General features: G+C 35.6%; 1 pseudogene; it reads right to left on the bottom strand.

Moving 5' to 3' along the window:
* Nucleotides 1-1,444: 1,444 nt before the first annotated feature.
* On the bottom strand, nt 1,445-17,129 carry LOC123723178 (annotated as a pseudogene).
* Between the last annotated feature and the right edge of the window lie 6,498 nt (nt 17,130-23,627).

Raw genomic sequence — 23,627 nt, 5'->3', positions numbered from 1 at the left:
AGAACAGGGTAATGAACCAACAGCTTGCACCTAAGATGACTACCAATTAAATTTTATAGTGTATACCTATTACACTATGTTATATAATTTATCGACTAAGCGTGGTTTTCTGAGAACAAAATCATCCGTTTAAAACATATTATCTCTGTTTTGTCAAAGATGACGATTTGTCATACAGATTACACTCCAACAAATGTATGGTCACATTCATTTGACAGGTGTTAGTATTAACTTCCGATCACAGCTTCATTATTTATTTAGATATATATAAATTAATGTTTATTTTAAATGTGAAATAAAAATCCATGTTAACAATTAAAAAAAAAATTTACCTATAAATAATATATAAAACATTATTAAAATATAAAATAAAACATTACACAATTTATATAATTTAAAGACATATAAAAATAAGCTATACATATAGTGATGTCCATGTGATGTTGATTTAAATAATTAATAATCTATGTATGAAATAATTGGTAAAAATCAAGATATATGCATTTATAACTGATGATTGAATCAAAATATTGTTGAAAAATAACAAATTTTAATTACACAAGTCATTAAGAGCGCTATCCCTGTATTTTATTTATATTACCTATATATTTCTTTATTGTTTTTTTATAAAAGAGTAAACCTATCTGTTACTACTGTGAATGTATTGACCGCAACAGTTAGATACATGAAACAAACTATTTGTATTGATGTGAACAGCTACGAATGTGCGTATGAAATGACTGTCTCGTATGAAATTCATGATTGTGTTTGGATGAAGTTTAATGTATTGGGTCTGTAGTTATGTTAATTATTGTCTTCAATTTTCACATCAAATATTACATGTTAGGATCGAAAGCAGAGATCAACTATGTACAAGAGCGCCTGCCTCTCCCTGCTTCCCCCTGTCATATATATCACAAAAGCCACACCGCACCCTCCGCCCACTAAATGTTGACACTTTTACAATTTCACAACACATCACGACCAAAGACAACCAAAGTCTCTGGCTCAAAATACGCCAGGGGGAGAACGAGATTTTTTTTTTTTATGGGCGGCATAGCGCCGCCCATAAAAAAAAAAAAAAAAAAAAAAAAAAAAAAAAACACATCACGACCACTATCTGTCAATGTATATATTACTATTTTATTTTAAATGATGAAAATTTACATTTTCAATGGATAACGAATGTAAAAGTAAGTATTGATTGCATGTTTAGAGCAGGTTGAAATATGAAATAAATTCACTTTATAGGTTTCATATTAGTTTAATAATTTGCACGATGCAATCACAATCAATGAAGTTACAATAATGGGAGTGACAGCTCATACCAATGTTGACATATCAAAAAATACAGATACACTCCATACTTCAAGGTAGTGCGGACAACATTCGCAAAAGGCACGTAAACTGGACTTAGTGTTCGTTTTCATCCACAACAGGGCGCAGAGGTCGGGCCCGCAGGCGCTCAGCCGCGCCCACCCGGACGCCTGCCGACGTCAGAACCCCTCGTCATCGCCTTCGCCTTGTCCCTGCGCGCCTTCATCTCCTTGGCTATCCTCCGTCGTGCCGGCACAGCTCCCCTCGCCCGAGCAATTATTGTGCAGCGCTTCGGCGCGGCTTTCGTCGTTCACGAACTTGGTTTTGGTGACGTACAGGTCCGAGGAGTCGCCGTCGGCGCACGGCTCGGCCGCCTCCTCGCCCCCCAGCGACAACTCGAACTGCGCCACCAGCTGGCTCAGCACGCTCTTGAGGTGGTCGAAGGTGTGCGCGTGGGGAGGCGCGTGGGGAGGCGCGCCGGCCGGCTGCAGCAGCGCCTCGCACGCGCCCTCCGAGCAACTCTTCAGTCGCTTCAGCGACTCCAACTCCCCCACGGACACCACCATCTCGGGATCAGACTTCATTCGGTCCAGCAGATGATCTGCCTCCTGCGAGAAGAGGAAGACCGTCGGGATTTGTATGTCGTCGATGCCGTCCCCGGACATGGCGAAGAGTGCGGTGGAGCCGTAGGAGGTGCCGTCGATGTTGTCGAGCACGATGGCGAGGCGGGCGCCGGCGGCCTGCAGGTTGCGCGCCTTCTGGGCGAACGTACACCGGCCGCGACGCGCCACACCGAACATGCCGGCGAGCGCGGGCGCGTTGGCGAGCGCCGAGCACGCCTCCGGGGGCTCGGCGAGCAGGGGTACGCCGCGCAGCCGCTCGCCGCCCGTCACCTGCCGGCCGAAGTGCGCGGGCCCGGCGGCCAGCACGCGCTCCGACGTCGCCACGCCCGCCGCCACCACACCGTTCTCGGTGTCGCTCAGCGTGTTCCACTTGGACATCTCACGCATGAACGTCATACCCTCCGACGCCTCCTTTGACGATTTCGCCTGGAATTATTAAAACATTCAATGTTTTAAATAACAAAAATTGAGACAATTTTATTTGTACTATAAGTTGACTGACCGTGGCGACTGTGTAGAGCAGCTGCACGCGGCCGTCGGGCAATGTGAGGACGGAGATGCCCATGTCGGCGAGGGCGAGCAGCTGGCGCGGGTCGGTGAGGGGGCGAGGGCGCGCCGGGGGCCGCCCGGCGCCGCCCAGCAGAGTGCGCAGCGGCCGGCGCACGCTCGACGCCTCCAGCGACCACGTGCTCGGGCAAGTCCTGTACGCGCGCAGACAATGTTGGTGCACTCTCCACATCGATTGGATAATAAAACGATAAAAAGTTAGTTGACAGTTTACATACTTTACGTATTTGTCCTCGTCTTGATCGTCGATGTTGAGCGCGAGGGTGGAGTTGAGTCCGTCGGTGGCGAGGGCGAGGGGCAGGAAGTGCGCCTCTGTGGTGAGCACGTAGTCCTCGAGGTGCACCGGCAGGTCGCGGTCCTCGCCGAACAGCATGTACAGGTACTTGAAGGTCTCCGCGAGCACGAAGGAGTCCATGCGGTCCTCGTGGACGCGCGTGCGCACGTCGTTGACGGCCGCGTACCCGCAGGGCACGCGCGTGTGCCGCTGCAGCGCGCGCAGCACGCTCTTGCCCACGTGCAGGTAGTGGTCGTCGCCGGTCGCTCGGTGGAGGAAGTACGTCGACTCCAGGAACTCCGGACGCAAAGGGTGCTGGCCCCAATGCACCTACATTTACACGTTTACTTACAAAATTTTGTAAAAGTGTAACTTTTACAAAATGTCGAAATATTATGAAAATAAGACATCGGTAACAAGTTGCAAGTGCACAAGTAGTACCTGGAGATCCGATGTGAACGCTTCAGGTATGAACGTGTGGCGCTGCATGACCTGGTAGAGCATCTCGTGTGTCTCGACGGCGGGGCGCACGTCCCCCAGCAGCACCTGGAGCCCCGGCCAGAACGCCAGCAGCGCGTCCATAAAGTTGCGCGACTGCAGGTGAGGCCTGACACGACAAAGACGACATCAGCACTCGACATCATCTCTCCACATCTCATAACGATCTGTTATTTATGAAATACCTGTGCATATGCACTGCGAGCATGACCGGAGGTCTGCTGATGTACTTCATGACGGCGTTGTAATGACGAGTGAATCGTGCGAGGTACTTCTCATCACCCAACAATATGTAAGCTTTGAGGCAGTACTCGTAGTAGGAGTCGATGCCTGCACCAACACCAGAGTCCTTGCGCACCCAATCACCAGAGTGGATGTTGATCACTGTACCCATCAGGTCGGATGTCCTATATTATACACAAATAAGCTAAGATTCAGATATGTTTGTGAAAATTTAGTTTTCCTTATTCCGTGGAAAGAGTTGTTTTTTAAAATTATCATCTCCCTGGCTTTATCCCACTCACACGGACAAACCTTAATGCTTTAGTTTATTATAAAAATATTGTAACTTTATAATTATAATATTTCTTCACTTATTGATCAATTTCACCATCATTTATAACACAATGTAGCAAATAAAAGTCTAAGATTCAAATGACATAACTTTTTCAAGGATACGCCATGTCGTAATGTCATAAATATACCTGTGCCTGATCATCCAGAGTCTATCCATGGCCCGATGCGCCTTCTGCTCGAAGACTGGATCTCCGGTGAGACGGGAAAGTGCCGCCATCTCCAAGATCATGGTACCTGCGCACGCCGTGCATGTCTCCCTGGATTCCGAGAGGCCCCGGAGACCATGTCGGAGGTTCACCTACAAAATATAACATTGAAGTAAATACTGCGCACATTCGAACGTAAGAATTTACGATTTGTATCTACGTTTGAAGTTTATTTAGTGCTAGCTGACGCCCGCGACACCGTCCGGGCGCAATTTAAAAAAAATAATAAGTAACATTCTAAGTTACAATAGTTCCGGCAGTGCACACTCACGGGTCTTTTTTCAATTAAATATCGTGAAATTTTGATAATATACTAATTCTTGTTCCAATCAGAATTTCTTGAAGTCATTTGAAATAAGCTATAATAAACTTATGCTAGTTTATAGTCCACAAAAGTCAAATTTCAGGAGTTCAAACCAACATCTAAATCGGTAGTCCTCCAACTAACAATTAGGTTATTAGCAGTTCGAGTTTTGTTCATACTGACCCGTCCATGGGGTATACCAGTGGAGTTGTTAAATGCAGGTAGCAGCCTTCGGCCAAAGCTAGCAGCTGTCCGTCGTACCAGCGCAATATGGGCACTTCGCTTCGCAACGCAGTCGCTAACACGTGAGCGGACAACAAACCCCTAAATAGACAAGAACAAACAAACAAATAAAGCTAATAATAAAACAATAAACGGTCTGTTATTCAAAGGAAGAATAAAAACCAAATGGCTACAGAAGACAAGTATGAAATTAAAAAAATATGCATAGGTGGGCACAGTTAATCAAAAAGTTAACTTCGTTAATCGTTAATTCGTTAAATGAAAATTTAACTTCGTTAATCGTTAAAGCGTTTAATTTACCAAAATTTAACGCAAGTTAAAGTTAACAGTTAAAGTTAATTTTTGTTTATATTACGAGTATAAGGCGCAAGCGGGAAATGGCCATATGAATAATCTCCGAATCGTATGGACCGATTTTGTCGAGACTTTCAATAGAACTTAGGCTATTTTTTTACTGCGCTTACGAAATCTCGGGCCATCGCTAATCCTATCTATAGTTTAGTTATATAATATACGAAAATATAATTTAGACAATAGGAGCGATGTACTAATGCCTGTACCATAATAATGACATAGCATGCACTAGTTACACACACTTATATACTACACTGACAATGATGGACAATTGACTTTTTCAGTCAATTTTTTTATCGACAATCCGACGTCACGGAATTAGAGAGCTAACTAAATTTAGACAACACGAATTCTATTAAACAGTAAGACATGTAATAATATTCAAAAGAAAACAATCAAAACTTTTGTGCAGTATATACATTTATCTGTTACTATTTGCACCCGGATATTCATTTGCTCATACTCCAACAACTGAACATTTAATTTTATGTATAACTAACTTTTACCCGCGACTCCGTCCGCGCGGAATAAAAAATAGAAAACGGAGTAAAAAATTATCCTATGTCCGTTTACTGGTTCTAAGCTACCTGCCCACCAATTTTCAATCAAATCGATTCAGCCGTTCTTGAGTTATAAATGGTGTAACTAACACGACTTTCTTTTATATATATAGATTTGGTAATACTTTTGGAACGAAGTTCCTTATCGCGCGTTGTGGGGTAGACGGAAAAAATTCTTACGAAAAGTTGTCACGACACTTTTTGCTATTGTAAGTATGTTAACGACGAATGAGCGCTACTTCACCATGGCAACGACGTGACAATATATAACGAAAATTCATAGAAATTAAATGTACTTCTTGTGAAGACTTAAGTTTTTTATTCATAGAATAAACATTGGTTCCTTCACTAATTAATAGAAAGGAACTTCGTTCCATCCGGGTGTCCCAACACACCTCTCAAGTTTTTTATTTTTTATTTTAGCTAAGGACCCACGAACAGACTTATCATTTTTTACGTACTTTTTATTTCTTAATATAGAAATATAGATTTATTAATAAAACTTCTAACATCTCAACGCATCAAACTGTACAACTGAGATGCCTTTGATAACTGCTATCATCTAATGATCTATCGTTCGATCTATTGTTATATGTTAAATAAAGTTAAATTACTCTCAGTGTATAGAGCATAAGTTACACGACATAACGAACACAACCGATCGCGGGTGATGTCTTCTCTCTTTCTTATCACCTATAAAATCGTTATAGTTAATTAGTAAGAATATGGTTTTGAATTATTTTCAACGACATTCGATTAATTTTAAAATAAACTTTCGATATACGTAAAAAAATCGATGTCTTTTTTTAAAGGTCACTTGTGGCGACATTTCATATATTAAATTTAGTATAACACAGTTTAACATTATTTCACTAACATAATTATTTTATCTTTTTCCTCATTCTTTCTCGTTTTGTCGTATACTATTTTTGTAAACAAACAAATTATCTTCGCTATTGTCTTTGTGCAGCGCACGTGCATCCCCGACCATTAGAAGGGTTGGGGCCATAAATCTGTGCGGCTGTCCATTTGATCCTTTGTTCATATTTTTGTTGTTGTTAAAATTATTTTTCGTAGACGATGAAGAAGCCCCAAAAAAACGAACGACGGTAATAAACACCTAAATCCCTTTTGTTTTTGAGGAACGTTTATTGCGTGCACATTTCGTCTTTCCAATTTTTAAATTTATTTTTCATTGTTTGTTTCTTATCTACGCAATGACAAAAAATCCTATTTGTACGCTTTTTCAAATGAACCATAAACTATTTTTTTTTATATTTTTTATTGTCTTTAAACTCGAACATTAAAATAAACATTTTTGTCTGCAACAAAGTTTAGTTATATTTTAGGTACGACGTTGAAGAGTAATGCACACTCGATTATTTTGATTGCAATTCAACGCAGAGTTTATCTTTTTTTAATAGATTTTGCGTCTCACGTATAACAATTATTGTATTAAGAGTAAAGTGTTTTCGAACCTTATGTTGATTTTATAACAAAGTCTTGTTCTAAAAAAAGCAAGTTTAAAACCAGTTTTAATGTGAATAAAATGTAATAAAGACTTTTCGAGATATTTGTGTAAATGTGAAATAATTATTAAACTTTGAAGGTGTCTAGCGCCTAAACTTCGCAATATTTGATAGAGGTAAGTTTGTTTAAATCGTCACTATTTTCTAACAAGGATTCTGTGGTACTCTTTTGATCACGTCTATCCCGGCCGCTCGGTGTATTGTATAACATGCATCACACTCGCTCGTTCTCGTTCACCATTCGACTCGCCGACGGTCGCCGAACATAGCCGAACTTACGAATGTAGCTTGATGCATAATTTAAATAATTAAAATGACAACACGTCAATAAGTGTCTATTGTAACAATTAACGGACTAAATTAACGGAAGTAGAATTTAACGGAAGTTAACAAGAGCGTTAACACTTTTTGAATTTAACTTAAAAGTTAATCCGTTAAGGAAAATGTTAACTTCGTTAATTAACGATTAACGGATTAACGAGTTAATGCCCACCTTTGAAAATATGTTACATTACATCAGTAAGTTAAAACTTCTAAAAACACTGAAACTACCATAGTTGGTCTATAGACCGAAATGGACATCCAACTTGGTGGGTATATGTCAAACTAATTTATCATAGCTCACTAGCGTCCTTCTGTTAATGTCAAAAAAGTGTCACAAAGTCCTTTTCATACTGTAACTGTCATGTCATGTTTTTGACGTGAAACATCTATAGGATCACTTGTAAACCGAATCGTTGGGTTGGCGACGCTTGCCGTGGCGACGGGTCGCCAAGCTATACTGAGGTATACATATATATATTTTATCTGTTTAGTTTAATAATATTGAATATTTAATATTACTATTATTATTATTCCACATATTTATTAATTTTCTGATTTAAACATTTTTCTTAATATTATTATTATTATAATTACTATCATTACTATCATTATCATTGCCATTACCATTGCCATTGGAATTGTCATTGCCATTTCCATTGCCATTGTCATTATCATTATTACTATTATTTATTTAATTATAATATTTAATATTTTATGCATATTACTTGTACACACACGATGTTTCACATCTGCCAGGCGTCCCATGACGGCTCACAAGTTTTTTTTCTATGTTTCTATGCCTTAGTAGGTTTAACACATTTGAAAAACTGAAAAAACTAACCGTGATAGAAGCGCCTCTCTCATCGAGCAGATACCCTTCTATTTCTAATTCAATGTCATGCATACCAACAGTAGAAAAAAGTATTTGTGTAAGTGTTTTTGCATGTAGAGAACATGTATTTGTAGCCGACTTCAAAAATAAGGAGGTTATCAATTCGACTGTGTTTTTTTTTTATGTGTGTTACCGCGAAACTCCGCCCCTGGTGGTCCGATTTTGATAAAAAATATTTTAATCGAAAGGAAGTGCTTGCAGATGGGTCCCATTTTTTTTGTTTTTTTTTTTTAAATAACTAGAAGACTAGTAGATTTTGAGTTTAGCTTCAAAATTTGTTGCGAAAATTAGGGACAATTTTGCTTTCAGCGCTTACGTAGGCTAAACTATAGGACCTACATAAAAATGATGTATGGAAGAATTGTAGCTCTTTAAATGTCCTAAATAAAAGCCCGCTATAGCATATATCTATCTTTTATAGTTTTCTCACAATAACCGTTGCCGTGTTACCGTACCGATTAGACGCAATATTTTGTGCTCCATAGTATTTATTAATATTTCCAAGTTACTTATTGTTTCAAAGACATACTGTATTGTAAATTAGAGCTTGTTTGTGTACTGTATGTAGTGAAGTAAACAAAAGTGGTAATTAGTGCAGAATTCGTGAGTAACAAGTTAAAACGTTTTTAAAGTGATTCGATGTTTTGACAACCGGAGTATAATACAGCGCACCGTATAGCGCTCGCATCTACCCTCACTCAACGCTAGCTGGAATGCTCCCGCTCATACAATAGTGTTGTGCAGTCTTATATATCGACATTTATTTATTTAAAATAAAATAATAATGGCATCAATTAATAAATGCCATGGTTGCAAAATTTCTCTAAAAACCAAAGAATACTTAGTATGTGGTATTTGTGAGAATAAGTACGATCTGCTCTGCGCCAATTTGCCGGAAAAAAATTTTTACTGCTTAGTGGACAAACGGAATTGGAAATGTCAAGTATGTCGAAATAAGCAACCGAAGTGCGACAATAGCAATACACCAGTAAGGTCCACGGCCCATGCAGCTGCAGAAACCAGCGCAGACACCCGTGATGATTCGGTGGTGTCACTCGAGGCAAGTTGTAGTAACATTACCGTACGTCCCGGTCAGCAAAGGCGCGCTGCTCCACCTGTCAAGACCGCTGTCACTATCGACGCCATTAGAGACGTCATTAGACAGGAAATTATGCCGTCGGTTAGAGAAATGGTATCCGAAGAGTTAAAAGGTATAAGAGTACAAATATCCGACTTTCACGAGGCTGTCGCATTTTTTAACAAGCAGTACGAAGATATTAAAAATGTTCTTGAGGACAAATTGGCTACGGTAGCTAAATTACAGCAACATAATGAAACTCTGCAATCTACTGTTAAAGACTTGTCGTTAAGGCTGTGTTCTATTGAACAGAACATGCGAAAAAGTAACTTAGAGATCAACGGTATTCCAGAACACAGATCTGAAAGTTTAGTAAAGACGGTATTGCAATTAGGTAGCGTAATAGATCATCCCATCAATGAAGCTGATATTTTGAAAGCAACGCGAGTTATGAAGTTTAACAAAGATAATGACAGACCTCGGAGTGTTATTGTTAAACTGAAAAGTCCACTATGTCGCGACTCTGTAATCGCAGCAGTTACAAAATTTAATAAAAAGAATGCAAAAGACAAGTTAAACTCTCACCACCTAGGCATGAGCGGTGCTAAGGTACCTATTTATGTAGCAGAGCATCTTACACCAAATAGCAAGACCTTGCACGCTGCAGCGAGAAGGAAGTCAAAAGAACTGAATTATAAATTCGTGTGGGTTCGCAACGGCCGGATTTATGTGCGTAAAGACGAGTCTTGCAAAGCTTTGTTGATTCGAGATATCGATAGCTTACAACTTATCACATAATTTCCATATACTTACTGTGAATTTTAAGACATAAATCCAGTAAATTCGATTCTATTAACATATATTACCAAAACGTTCGCGGAATGCGAACAAAAACCAGCGAGATAAGAAGAAACATTTTGCTATCAAATTACGACATAATAATATTAACAGAAACATGGCTGAATCCCAGTATATCTAATAATGAATTTGTTGATACTAGATATAATATATATCGAAGAGACCGCTGCGAAACCAACAGCTCAAAAAAAAATGGTGGTGGCGTGCTAATTGCAGTTTCAAAACAAATCCCTTCTGTTCGAATGAAAAACTGGGAAAGTGACTGCGAGGACCTATGGGTTTGTCTCAATTTAAATATAAGCAGCAAGATAAAAAAGGTAGCTATCTCCGCGGTATACCTTCCCCCCCCTGCACAACATAATGTTCTCAACGATTATCTTCTTAGTGTCAACGATGTTCTAAATGCTGTAGAGGACATTATAGTTCTTGGAGATTTTAACTTAAACTTCTTTAAATGGCAAAAGCACAATGATTTTTCTTGTATGACTCCGGATAATTATAACAACTCTTTAGGATACTGCTTCGTGGACTTTTTGTCTGTTAACGAATTGTATCAATATAATAGTATTCCAAATGTAGATGAAAGAATGCTAGATTTAATTGTAAGCAATATTACTAACGTAGAAGTTGTCACACCTATAGATGTTCTAACTAAAATTGATCCCAAACACCCTAACTTGTTAATAAAGGTCAACTTCCCTCCTCTTAGTAAACCCTTAAAAACGACAAATAACACTATTCTTAATTTCTTTAAAGCTAACTATAAAGATATTATCGATGATTTGATGGAGGTTGACTGGATGTTGTTATTTTCCCAATGTAGCGATGTGAATGCGATGGTTTCTTTATTTTATAATGTTATACGTAAAATAATTGATATGCGGGTGCCAAAACGACGCAAGATTACCAAGTCGAAGTTTCCAGTATGGTTTAGCAATGCTTTGATCAATCGTTTGGCTGAAAAAGACAAACTAAGAATTAAGTTTCGTCGGTATAGAAATCCTCGCGATCTCATCGAATATAAAATCGTTCGTAGTTACTGTCATAAACTGTACGATGAATGTTATGCTCGTTACATAAAAACCATCGAAACTAATTTAGTAAAGAATTCTAAAGCTTTTTGGTCTTTCATTAAAAACAGAAGGAAAAATGAATCTAAATACCCTTCTGAAATGCGTGGAGCTAATAGTTCTGCCAGCACGAGTCCCGAAATAGCTAATCTTTTTGCAAGTCAATTCTCTTCAATTTATAAGTGTACCAATAGTGCACCAGATATCTTAGACTATCCTGTAAGTTTAAATGAATCTAATAATTTATCTTTCATTCGCCTCACAGAATCAGATGTTATTAAAAAGATTAAACAACTAGATATTACAAAAGGAGCCGGTCCTGATGGCATTCCTTCGCTGTTCGTAAAACGGTGTGGTAAGGGCTTATCTTTGCCGTTGACTCTAATTTTTAATAAATCCCTTAGCGATGGAATTTTTCCAGATGAATGGAAAATTGCAAGAATCATTCCACTTCATAAGAAGGGAGATCAAAGTGATGTGAAGAATTACCGTCCTATAGCTATTTTGTCGTGCTTTTCAAAACTTTTTGAATCCTTAATATTTCCTATTCTATCCGCTCATGTTAGCACAGATCTGTCACCTAATCAACACGGGTTTAGAAAAGGTTTTTCGACAGTCACAAACTTAACACTGTACGTGTCTGATATTTCTGGTGATCTCGATAAAGGATTGGAGGTAGATGCCGTTTATATGGACTTTTCGAACGCTTTTGATCGAGTTAACCACCGTTTGTTGATAAAAAAATTAGAAAACATGGGTATACATGGGTCCCTGTTACATTGGTTTGAATCATACTTAGCAAAAAGACTTCTTTTTGTTACAGTCAATGGCTCCGATTCTTGCCCTTTTGCAGCCAGTTCTGGAGTACCTCAAGGGTCCCACTTAGGTCCAATCTTGTTTTTAATTTTCATCAATGACATTTCAACCGAAATTAAACATTGCAAGTTCTTATTATTCGCTGATGACCTCAAAATCTACAAAACGATTAACTCCATGTTAGATATAAAAAATATTCAAGACGATCTTAACAATATTCAAAAATGGTCTCTAGAAAATCATATGTTAATTAATCCAAAAAAATGCTTCCAAATTAAATTTACAAAAAAGAAAAACACTACATTATCTACATATGTAATATACGGGACAAAGCTTATGAAAGTCAACAAAGTGAACGACTTGGGCATACTGGTCGACGCGGGGTTAAATTTTGTCGATCACATTGACGCAGTAGTCACGAAAGCAGCCAAAATGTTGGGCTTCTTACGTCGTAACACGAAATGTTTTCGTACCGTCCGCAGTAAAATGGCCCTGTATAATGCTCTGGGACGCAGTGGACTTGAGTATGCATCTACCGTGTGGAATCCCTTATGCTCTATTCACTCTCAGCGCATCGAAAGTATTCAAAGAGCATTCACTAGACAACTGGCGTACAGCTGCCATGGAATCTCGCATCGTTCTTCTTACGATGCGAGATAACTTTTCTTTAGGATGACCTCCCTGCGAAACCGACGCAAAATAATTGATTTCGTACTATTATATAAGGTGCTCCACAATGTTATTAGATGCAGCGACATCACTCAACATATCTCCATATCTGTCCCCAGAGTAAGTCCTAGAAACTACATAAAAAATATCTTCCACGTTAAATTTGCCAGAACCAACCTCGGTCGCAATAGTCCTTTGGTCCGAATATGTAACGAGTATAACGTCATAAACAGCTCCGATATCGATATATTCAATGATGGTTTGACCTCATTTAAAAACAAATTATACAAATTAGTAATAATATAACTAGTTAGTAAGAATTACACATGTGTCCGATGTAATTTGTACATGCCTTTAATTGGTATACATGTTATCCAAAATGTATCAGTGAAATTTTAATATGTTTCCATTCAATATGTATGCTGTTGGCGTGATTAAATAAATAAATAACCATTTTTTTCTTCAGAAACATCAATTAAATTCATGCCCTATTTCCGACTATTATTCGAGTTCAGTATTAACCCTTATGTAAATAAATATGTTCATTATCAAGAGAATTTAATGTAGATTATATTTGCATTAAAAACTATATCATTCTGTCTAATAGTTTAGGAGATATCGTAAGAATAAAATTACGCGGAAACGAAAAATGCTACATGAAAAGCACAATTTTGCTTTCTGGGCTTACGTAGGTCAAACTATATGACCTACATAAAAATGATGTATGGAGTAATTATAAATCCTTAAATTTGCTCAATAAAAGTCTTTGGTGGCATATATCTATCATCTATGGATGTCTCACAAAAACCATGTCATTGTGAACAAACTTCGATTAAAATGCACACGAAAAACAGCGTCGTAAGCTTACGGCGCTATTATACTCGTATTATATTCGATATGAATCCTTATCCAAATAAATATGTTTGATGGCTAGAGTATTAAATGCAGATTACATTAGCCTTTAAACTATGTAATTCTGATCAATAGTTTGGAAGATATTAAATGATTAAAAACTACGCGCATTCGAAAAATGCTACTGCGGCGCGCGGCTGGACTAAATTAAAGGCACGCTACGATGTATTAGTTCGTTAATTTTCAATTTGTATACCGATTTTGATAATTATTTCATTGTTACTCTAAAGAAAGTTCTCTTCTTTCTTGTAACATGTCTATATTGTATAATTATTGTTATTTTGGAGTCGGTTTCGGCCTAAGTAGGGACATAAACGTAAGTATGTCTAATACATCTCAAATATAAAATGTCACCTATTTACTTCGGCCGACACCGACTGCGAAATAACAATAATTATACAATATAGACATGTTACAAGAAGGAAGAGAACTTTCTTTAGAGTTTAGAGACACGCAAAATACGCGCTTGTCGTGGAGTTGCGGAAAACTGAGCCCCTACTACTAGAGTTTAGAGAGTTTTCATGACATTATTTTGTTTCTTTTTAGTGCATTTTGTTTGAAATTGTTTTTTTATGTTACTTTTGAGTGCATTTTGTTTGAAATTGTTTTTTTACGTTACTTTTGAGTGCATTTTGTTTGAAATTGTTTTTTTTATGTTACTTATGAGTGCATTTTGTTTGAAATTGTTTTTTTTTATCAAATAATTGTAGGTTTTGCATTCTTATACAAAATGTTTATCAGCTTGACAAATTTGAACAAAAAAACTCTGGAGAAGTAAAGTAAAAGCTAAATTGAATCTAAAATACTTTTGATAGCATACAATTAATAAAATTAACATCTCTTATCCAACATACATACTTCTTGTTGCGGTGCCTCTCCTACTAGCGAAGATTAGGAAAATTCTCCAATTTTTTTACACTTGTACAACGTTTCTCATTATAAATCTTCACTAAGGGGCTGCCTTAGTGCGCAAACTCTTACTTTCACAGACAAACTTATAATTATAAAGTATACTGAAAAAGCATCTGACCCGAGCATCCATATGTTGGTCTCGAAGACAGAGACGATGATGTCATGGTCGAAGCTGACGTCACGCAGCACGAGCCTCACCGCACGGTTGAACTCGGAGAAATCACCCATCACCACCAACGTGTCCAAACTGTCCACCAATGTCAGCGAGAAACTAAAGAAAAACAAACATTTCATACAGTCATCTGCGCACCTTGAACTCCACAAGTTAAAATAATAAATTTTACTAATATTATAAATGAAAAAGATTAGACGGATGTTTGTTTTGCTTATCTCCAAAACGGATAAACAGTTTTCGATAAAATTTGGTTACTTACTAAGATTACTTTTTTTAATTCCGCGCAGCCAAAGTCGCAGGTACAAGCTAGTAACAACTAAAAGTAATAACAGTTTTCGTTTAGAAGAACATCACTATCTTTCTTATCTTTTCCCTACAGAAAGTTATATCTGAATGTCTTCTAATAAAAATCCTGTTGATGAGAATACCTTGACTTCTGGAACTTTCCTCTTCGGTTACAACGGACGGCCGTCCGCTGTAAGAACTTTTGGGCGAGTGACCCCGACACCCCGCACAGTGTGCAGGCGCATCCTCCCTCGCACTTCAGACCCCTTCGCCGCATTAGTCGCATAATAATATAATCCTACCAGATTAAATTGGCGGCTCGGAGTATGGCGCGTTTGCAACTACTATTATTACTATTACTACTATTTAATATTAACATTAACAAATCCTTTTACCGACCAATCTAAATATTTTCATCATCCACTTACTTTCCAAGTACATCATCCATATCCCCCCGACTGGGCGTAACTCCTCGCCATCGACCCTTACAGCTGAGCGGCATCAACTCATCTGCTGGATATGCATTATCAATGTAGGCATCGTAAGCATGGTAGAACATGCTTCTTGCCTCCTCCCTGTAATTACATAAAGAATTAGTAACACATATATTTACTGATGTTTTTTCCTCAATTTACTAATTTCATTTGTACAATTAGTGAAATGAACCAATCCGCATAGAGTCAGTATGATTTACTAAAGTTACGGTTGACTAAACTTATGGTCAACTCGAGAGCTTTAAATATATATGAGCTGATGACTATCCGAAATTGATGAGTGTGGATAAGTAAATATATGAATGTTGAGACTTCTCGTCAAAAGCATATTTTACATCTCGGGATCACTGGTATGACTTGTGAAGCAAAAATAGTGATCTGTTGTTAGCAATTATTACAGCAAATTTGTTCATTTGTCTGTATTCACATTAAAACATACCAAATAATTAACATAAGACATTTGAACATATTTAAATCCAATGCCATACATATTAATAACTGACTTTTACACTACATACACATATAAAATCTTAAAGGCATACACATATGGCATATATTCATTTAAAATTCAGTAATTGATAAAACAAAAAGAATGCCTTACTGTGGGTTTCTGAGACTAATTTCCCCAGTTTAGAACATTGTTATCTCTGTTTTGTCAAAGATAAAGATGTTTATATGTTACATACAGATATTTTGGTCTCAGAAACCAACTGTTAACACAAGTATGCTGATAAAAGATAACATGTCTAATAATTATTGAAGTAAAAGTGTAAATATCACTATTTTGTATATCATAGCAAGATATAACGATGTTAACTTATCTTTGATCTGGATTATTCTTTGTCATTGACTGTTGTGATGTAATTTATACCAGAATAAGTTGCAGTTTTAATGTCTTATAGTTATTTAATGTTATATTTCTTAATTCAGACTTAATAATAATTTTTAATTCATAGGATTAAGACACAATTAGCTAATGGATTTATCAAAAATTACTTAAAATTGTCTTTGAGTGTGTAATTAAGTTTTTTATTCATTAACTTCTTAAGTTTTAGGCCACAAATACTTTTACACATTGTTTTATGTTAAAATAGTACTTTATTTGCAGTAATCTTTAGAGTTTGTTATGTCCCTTAGCATGGAAATGTTGTTAATAATTCTGATAAATTGAACTAAAAAGCCAAAAGTTAAGCACAAATAATATACCTTATAACGTGACCATAAACATTTCAAAATAAAAAAAAAATGTGAAACAAGAAAGAAACAATGTACATTTATTATTTAATAGATATAATTAGATAAGTATTTTAAGAAATCATATGGCAAAGATGTACTCTAAAGAAGATTTAAAAGATCACAGACATAAATAAGATGCAACTGTGAGTAAACAATGTCACTATTGTAACATTGTATTATGTTATACATGTCCTGTCCTACTTTTATTTCATTCATGAAAAGTGTAATAACTAGCTAAAGTCCATTATTGATTTATTATAGTGAAAATAGGCCTGAAGAAAAATTTAATCCTTTATATAATTTGAAACATTACCTTAGTTGAATCCTCGCTGCTTTTGTCATCTGTGAGGGAACAGGTTCATCTTCAGTACTTACACAAACGAATGCTAAAATAAAAACTAACAGGACTGGACAATATGCCATTACTATCACAATATTTTTATATGACTAGTACTCTTATAAGTAATAATAATTAATAATGTCATAAGAGTAAACACAAATAAAATTATTAATAATTCGTTTGGTTAAAAATGGCAAGTTTACATTTCTAAATTAATATGAAACGAAGGAAATGTTAGTCTCTTTCACTAAAGTCACTAAACTATACTTAAGTCCAGGGTTTTCCTGGATTTCATCAACGTCAATGGATGTGATATGAAGAGATTATAGAAAAACAAGAACCACAGACAACTATTTTTTGTGTCCACGACACACCTCCGTGAAGTTGGCCCCCTCACTTTAATTTTTTTAACTTTTTTTTACGCAAATCGTTTGAGAGGGTTTGAAAGAAAAGAAATATCGTTTGAGAGTTCCTACTTTCTCCGTAAAAACAATTTCAAATTCTAGTGTGAAGTTGGCCCCCACACTTTACTTTTTTTTCTTTTTTTCATTGCGAATCGTTAGAGAGTCGTTTGAGACATTAAGAGAAAAGAAATATCGTTTGAGAGTTTTTACTTTTTCTGTAATAAATATTTTAATTCTGGGCATCGAAAGTTACAAATCGATTTTCCTTTTTTTCCGAATTAAATATGGCATTCATGTACTTGGACGTTTCAAATTTATTTTGTAGGAAGAGAATGGTAAGAGAGTGATTGAGAGAAAAGAGAATTCGTTTGAGAGTAGATACTTTTCCTGAAATAAATATTTCAATTTCGGAATCGTAAGTAACAAATCGAATATACAGTCCAAACCGTTTATAGCGACATCGTTTAGAACAACATACCGGTTAAATTGACCAAAATCAAAGGTCCTGGCTGAATGTTATTACATATCTTTCCTATTAATACCTGTCACCGGTTGTTACAACTATCGGTTTTTACGACTCAATATGAGTAGTCCCTTCGATGTCGTTATAACAGATTTTGACTGTATATATATATATATATATATATATATATATATATATATATATATATATATATATATATATATATATTGTATGTATGTATATATTTATTTATGTATATATTTATGTATGTATATGTATTATGTATATATGTAATATTTATTAAGTTTATTATTTAAGACATTATTTATGACGACTTGTACACACATTTACTTATTAAATAAATAAATAAATAAATTACCCATTAAACAACCTCTCTCTATATAATGGTAAGCTGTAAGAGAACTCTTTTAGAGTTAAGCTTTCCAGTACAATACTTCATGTGTATGTACAAAAAAAAAAAAAAGTAAAGTGTGGGGGCCAACTTCACACTAGAATTTGAAATTAATTTTACGGAGAAAGTAGGAACTCTCAAACGATATTTATTTTCTCTCAAACCCTCTCAAACGATTCTCAAACGATTTGCGTAAAAAAAAGTTAAAAAAATTAAAGTGAGGGGGCCAACTTCATGGAGGTAGATAGAGAGTACAAGAAAGGATTGGGGTTACCAGTTATTTGTTTTGTCCCGAAAATGAATAATTACGATATAATTTAGTATATACCAATTTATATATTCCCAATTAAATTGTAATTAATAAATGTAATGAATATAAAAAACAATGCGTAATTTTTGTTTATGTGACTGAGATTAGGTAAACAGAGTTTTTGGTAATACTTAGTCAATATGTATGTACTTAGTATGTTTAATATAAAATAATTGAAACAAGTTTATTCATTATGTGACCATTTATATACCAAAATGAACTTAACAAAACATAGATTCTTATGACACTAAAGTTAATTCAAAATGACCTCCGTGATTTTGAATACAGGCCTTCAATCTACTCGGCCAGTCGTCTATCGCAGCACGAACGAGGTCCTTGTCAATATCGGCGGCTGCCTTAATCAAGGATGTCTTGAGTGACTCCAAAAAAAGAATCTTCTGAAAAAGCTACAAAAAACATTCCAATATTATAGTCATATAATTTTAAATTACTCTGTATATCATTACAGTGAACACTACATGTAAAACTACTTAATATTTAACTATTTTGATTGTAATTTCTAAGAAATAAAAATTTACATGAGACAAATTAAAAAGCATACTCTTTAAAATCAACGGGATAAGAAAGTATCAAATATTAAAAAACACAGCATATACTAGAATTAAAAACTCCTTTTGAAATCTGTTGAAAATAGTATAAAAAATGTGAATTGTTTCATTTATATACATTATACATACTATAATTTATTTCCCCTAAATTCAGGGTAATTTTTACAACAAGATGGTGGTATTATTTTTACCAACCAATTTGAAAAGAAGTTTAATATGGCCGCTTGTTTCCCAGATCTACAGTATATTATTTGACACAAATGACCTGAGTTTGGGCGCATAATGTTCGAAAAATACTATTTTATTTTAGCTGATTTTACCCGTATTTTAACATATTAGTTATTACAAAGACTGTAAAGAACAACTAGTTTGTATTTTCTTCCTTATTTTGTATGAATACATGTGAATAAGTGCGTAGTTTCAGTACTTACGATTAAAAGGTTATGTTTTTCTCTTTTCGCTCACTACGGCTTTTACAACCAACAATACAGCAGTATACCATGTTTTATACACTTGATCTTACTAAAACTGTAATATCAAAATATTTTTGCACAATTACTACAACTAAATACTCATAATTTTCGAAAAATACCACGAATGTCAAACTTTGTTTGGGATAACCTAGGTTTTTTGTTGGGGACAACCTTTGTTCCAAACAAACCCCAAAGCCTGGTACGCAGAAAGGGACAGAAGATAGTTATCCCTGTCTTTGTCACGTCACAGGAATTAGGTACAACTGTATCTCTCTCACTCACGGTATTATTATTACCGTGTCATAGACTTGAGTTTGACACACGCACCAGCGTTCGGAACCGTACGATAATTATCGTACACATACGATAATTTTGTGCCTACATACGATGTACGCAAAGGTGGGCATTAACTCGTTAATCCGTTAATCGTTAATTAACGAAGTTAACATTTTCCTTAACGGATTAACTTTTAAGTTAAATTCAAAAAGTGTTAACGCTCTTGTTAACTTCCGTTAAATTCTACTTCCGTTAATTTAGTCCGTTAATTGTTACAATTGACACTTATTGACGTGTTGTCATTTTATTTAAATTATGCAGGCTACATTCGTAAGTTCGGCTATGTTCGGCGACCGTTGGCGAGTCGAATGGTGAACGAGAACGAGAGAGAACGAGAACGAGCGAGTGTGATGCATGTTATACAATACACCGAGCGGCCGGGATAGACATGATCAAAAGAGTACCACAGAATCCTTGTTCGAAAATAATGACGATTTAAACAAACTTACCTCTATCAAATATTGCCAAGTTTAGGCGCTAGACACCTTCAAAGTTTATTAATTATTTCCCATTTATCACACAAATATCTCGAAAAGTCTTTATTACATTTTATTCACATTAAAACTGGTTTTCATTTATTTAACATCACTTTTTTTAGAACAAGACTTTGTTATAAAATCAACATAAGGTTCGAAAACACTTTACTCTTAATACAATAATTGTTATACGTGAGACGCAAAATCTATTAAAAAAGATAAACTCTGCGTTGAATTGCAATCAAAATAATCGAGTGTGCATTACTCTTCAACGTCGTACCTAAAATACAACTAAACGTTGTTGCAGACAAAAATGTTTATTTTAATGTTGGAGTTTAAAGACAACAAAAAATATAAAAAAAATAGTTTATGGTTCATTTGAAAAAGCGTACAAATAGGATTTTTTTGTCATTACGTAGATAAGAAACAAACAATGAAAAATAAATTTAAAAATTGGAAAGACGAAATGTGTACGCAATAAATGTTCCTCAAAAACAAAAGGGATTTAGGTGTTTATTACCGTCGTTTGTTTTTTTGGAGCTTCTTCATAGTCAACGAAAAATAATTTTAACAACAACAAAAATATGAACAAAGGATCAAATGGACAGCCGCACAGAGAATGCGATAACGAACTCGATGGATTTATGGCCCCAACCCTTCTAATGGTCGGGGATGCACGTGCGCTGCGCAAAGACAATAGCGAAGATAATTTGTTTGTTTACAAAAAAAAAGTATACGACAAAACGAGAAAGAATGAGGAAAAAGATAAAATAATTATGTTAGTGAAATAATGTCAAATTGTGTGTTATACTAAAATTAATATGTGAAATGTCGCCACAAGTGACCTTTACAAAAGACATCGATTTTTTTACGTATATCGAAAGTTTATTTTAAAATTAATCGAATGTCATTAGAAGACATCACCCGCGATCGGTTGTTTTCGTTATGTCGTGTAACGTATGCTCAATACACTAAGAGTAATTTAACTTGATTTAACATATAACAATAGATCAGTATACTGCAGCAGAATAGTATACTGCTGTATTGTCGGTTGTAAAAGCCGTAGTGAGCGAAAAGAGAAAAACATAACCTTTCACTCGTAAGTACTGAAACTACACACCTATTCACATGTATTCATACAAAATAAGGAAGAAAATACAAACTAGTTGTTCTTTACAGTCTTTGTAATAACTAATATGTTAAAATACGGGTAAAATCAGCTAAAATAAAATAGTATTTTTCGAACATTATGCGCCCAAACGCAGATGTCATTTGTGTCAAATAATATACTGTAGATCTGGGAAACAAGCGGCCATATTAAACTTCTTTTCAAATTGGTTGGTTATTACCCGTAAAAATAATACCACCATCTTGTTGTAAAAATTACCCTGAATTTAGGGGAAATAAATTATAGTATGTATAATGTATATAAATGAAACAATTCACATTTTTTATACTATATTCAACAGATTTCAAAAGGAGTTTTTAATTCTAGTATATGCTGTGTTTTTTAAATATTTGATACTTTCTTATCCCGTTGATTTTAAAGAGTATGCTTTTTAATTTGTCCCATGTAAATTTTTATTTCTTAGAAATTACAATCAAAATAGTTAAATATCAAGTAGTTTTACATGTAGTGTTCACTGTAATGATATACAGAGTAATTTAAAATTATATGACTATAATATTGGTATGTTTTTTGTAGCTTTTTTAGAAGACTTAGGACTTCGTACATATCGAAGAAAAACAGGACATCGTTTGAATGCTCGTCTAATGGACCTAAGACTGAAGAGATGCCGCGCTTTGTTGAAGCGGTAAGCGGGAAAAAAATATCGGGAAATTCTTTTTTTGGAGTCACTCAAGACATCCTTGATTAAGGCAGCCGCCGATATTGACATGGACCTCGTTCGTGCTGTGATAGACGACTGGCCGAGCAGATTGAAGGCCTGTATTCAAAATCGCGGATGTCATTTTGAATAAACTTTAGTGTCATAAGAATCTATGTTTTGTTAAGTTCATTTTGGTATATAAATGGTCACATAATGAATAAACTTGTTTCAATTATTTTATATTAAACATGTGACAGAATTTATGACCTGACTAAGTACAGTAGAATCCGTTTATTATGACTCCGCCTATATTGACCTACCGATTATTATGACGTAATTGCACTAGGAAGTTTGTTTTCCATATAAAATTCTTATAATCAAGTCGGATATTATGACTTTCCTTACAGTGACATGTCGCTTATTATGTCCGGTTATAATGGCCGACATAATTCTTTACACCTTCGGTAATGTTCACTGATTCCCAATGATATTCGGCACGTGGCTCATTTTTGTTTTGAATCTCAGTTTCTCAGTGAGTAATTGACACTTGAAGGTCACGCAGAGTGAAAAAAAATTCATCTAAACGGCGCGGCGTAAAAGCATTTACGATTGAGGAGAAAGGTGCAATGCAGATTAGAAAATGGAGAATCAAACTCGTCTCTCGCAAAGAAATTTGGCGTGGGTCATTCGACAATCTCAATGATTTTTAAAAACAAGAACCGCATTAAGCAATCCTTCAATTCAAATGTTTTGAAACCGAAGAGGCTTCGATAATTGCGACAAGAAAATGTTGATCAAGCATTAATTCAGTGGTTTAAAATCATAAGAAACAAAGGAATACCTATCAGCTGCCCTGGGTTACATAAAAACGGTTTTTTTTTTCCATAAAATGCTTTGTATGACGTCCGCTTATCATGACGTGTTTGTCAATTCCTTTCGATGTCATAATAAACGAATTCTACTGTATTACTAAAAAAATCTGTTTACGTAATCTTAGTCACATAAACAAAAATTACGCATTGTTTTTTATATTTATTACGTTTATTAATTACAATTTAATTGGGAATATATAAATTGGTCTATATTAAATTATATCGTAATTATTCATTTTCGGGACAAAACAAATAACTGGTAACCCCAATCCTCTCACTTATATATAGGTATAGTCTATAGTACTCTCTATCTGTCCCTTACGGGTGAACGCGCATGCCATATCTATATAATTCTTCATCTGAGATGTACG

Source organism: Papilio machaon, chromosome W (genome assembly GCF_912999745.1).
Source record: "Papilio machaon chromosome W, ilPapMach1.1, whole genome shotgun sequence".
Lineage (NCBI taxonomy): Eukaryota > Metazoa > Arthropoda > Insecta > Lepidoptera > Papilionidae > Papilio > Papilio machaon.
Note: the sequence above shows the minus strand (reverse complement) of the source record. Positions and strands in the feature narration are given on the sequence as shown.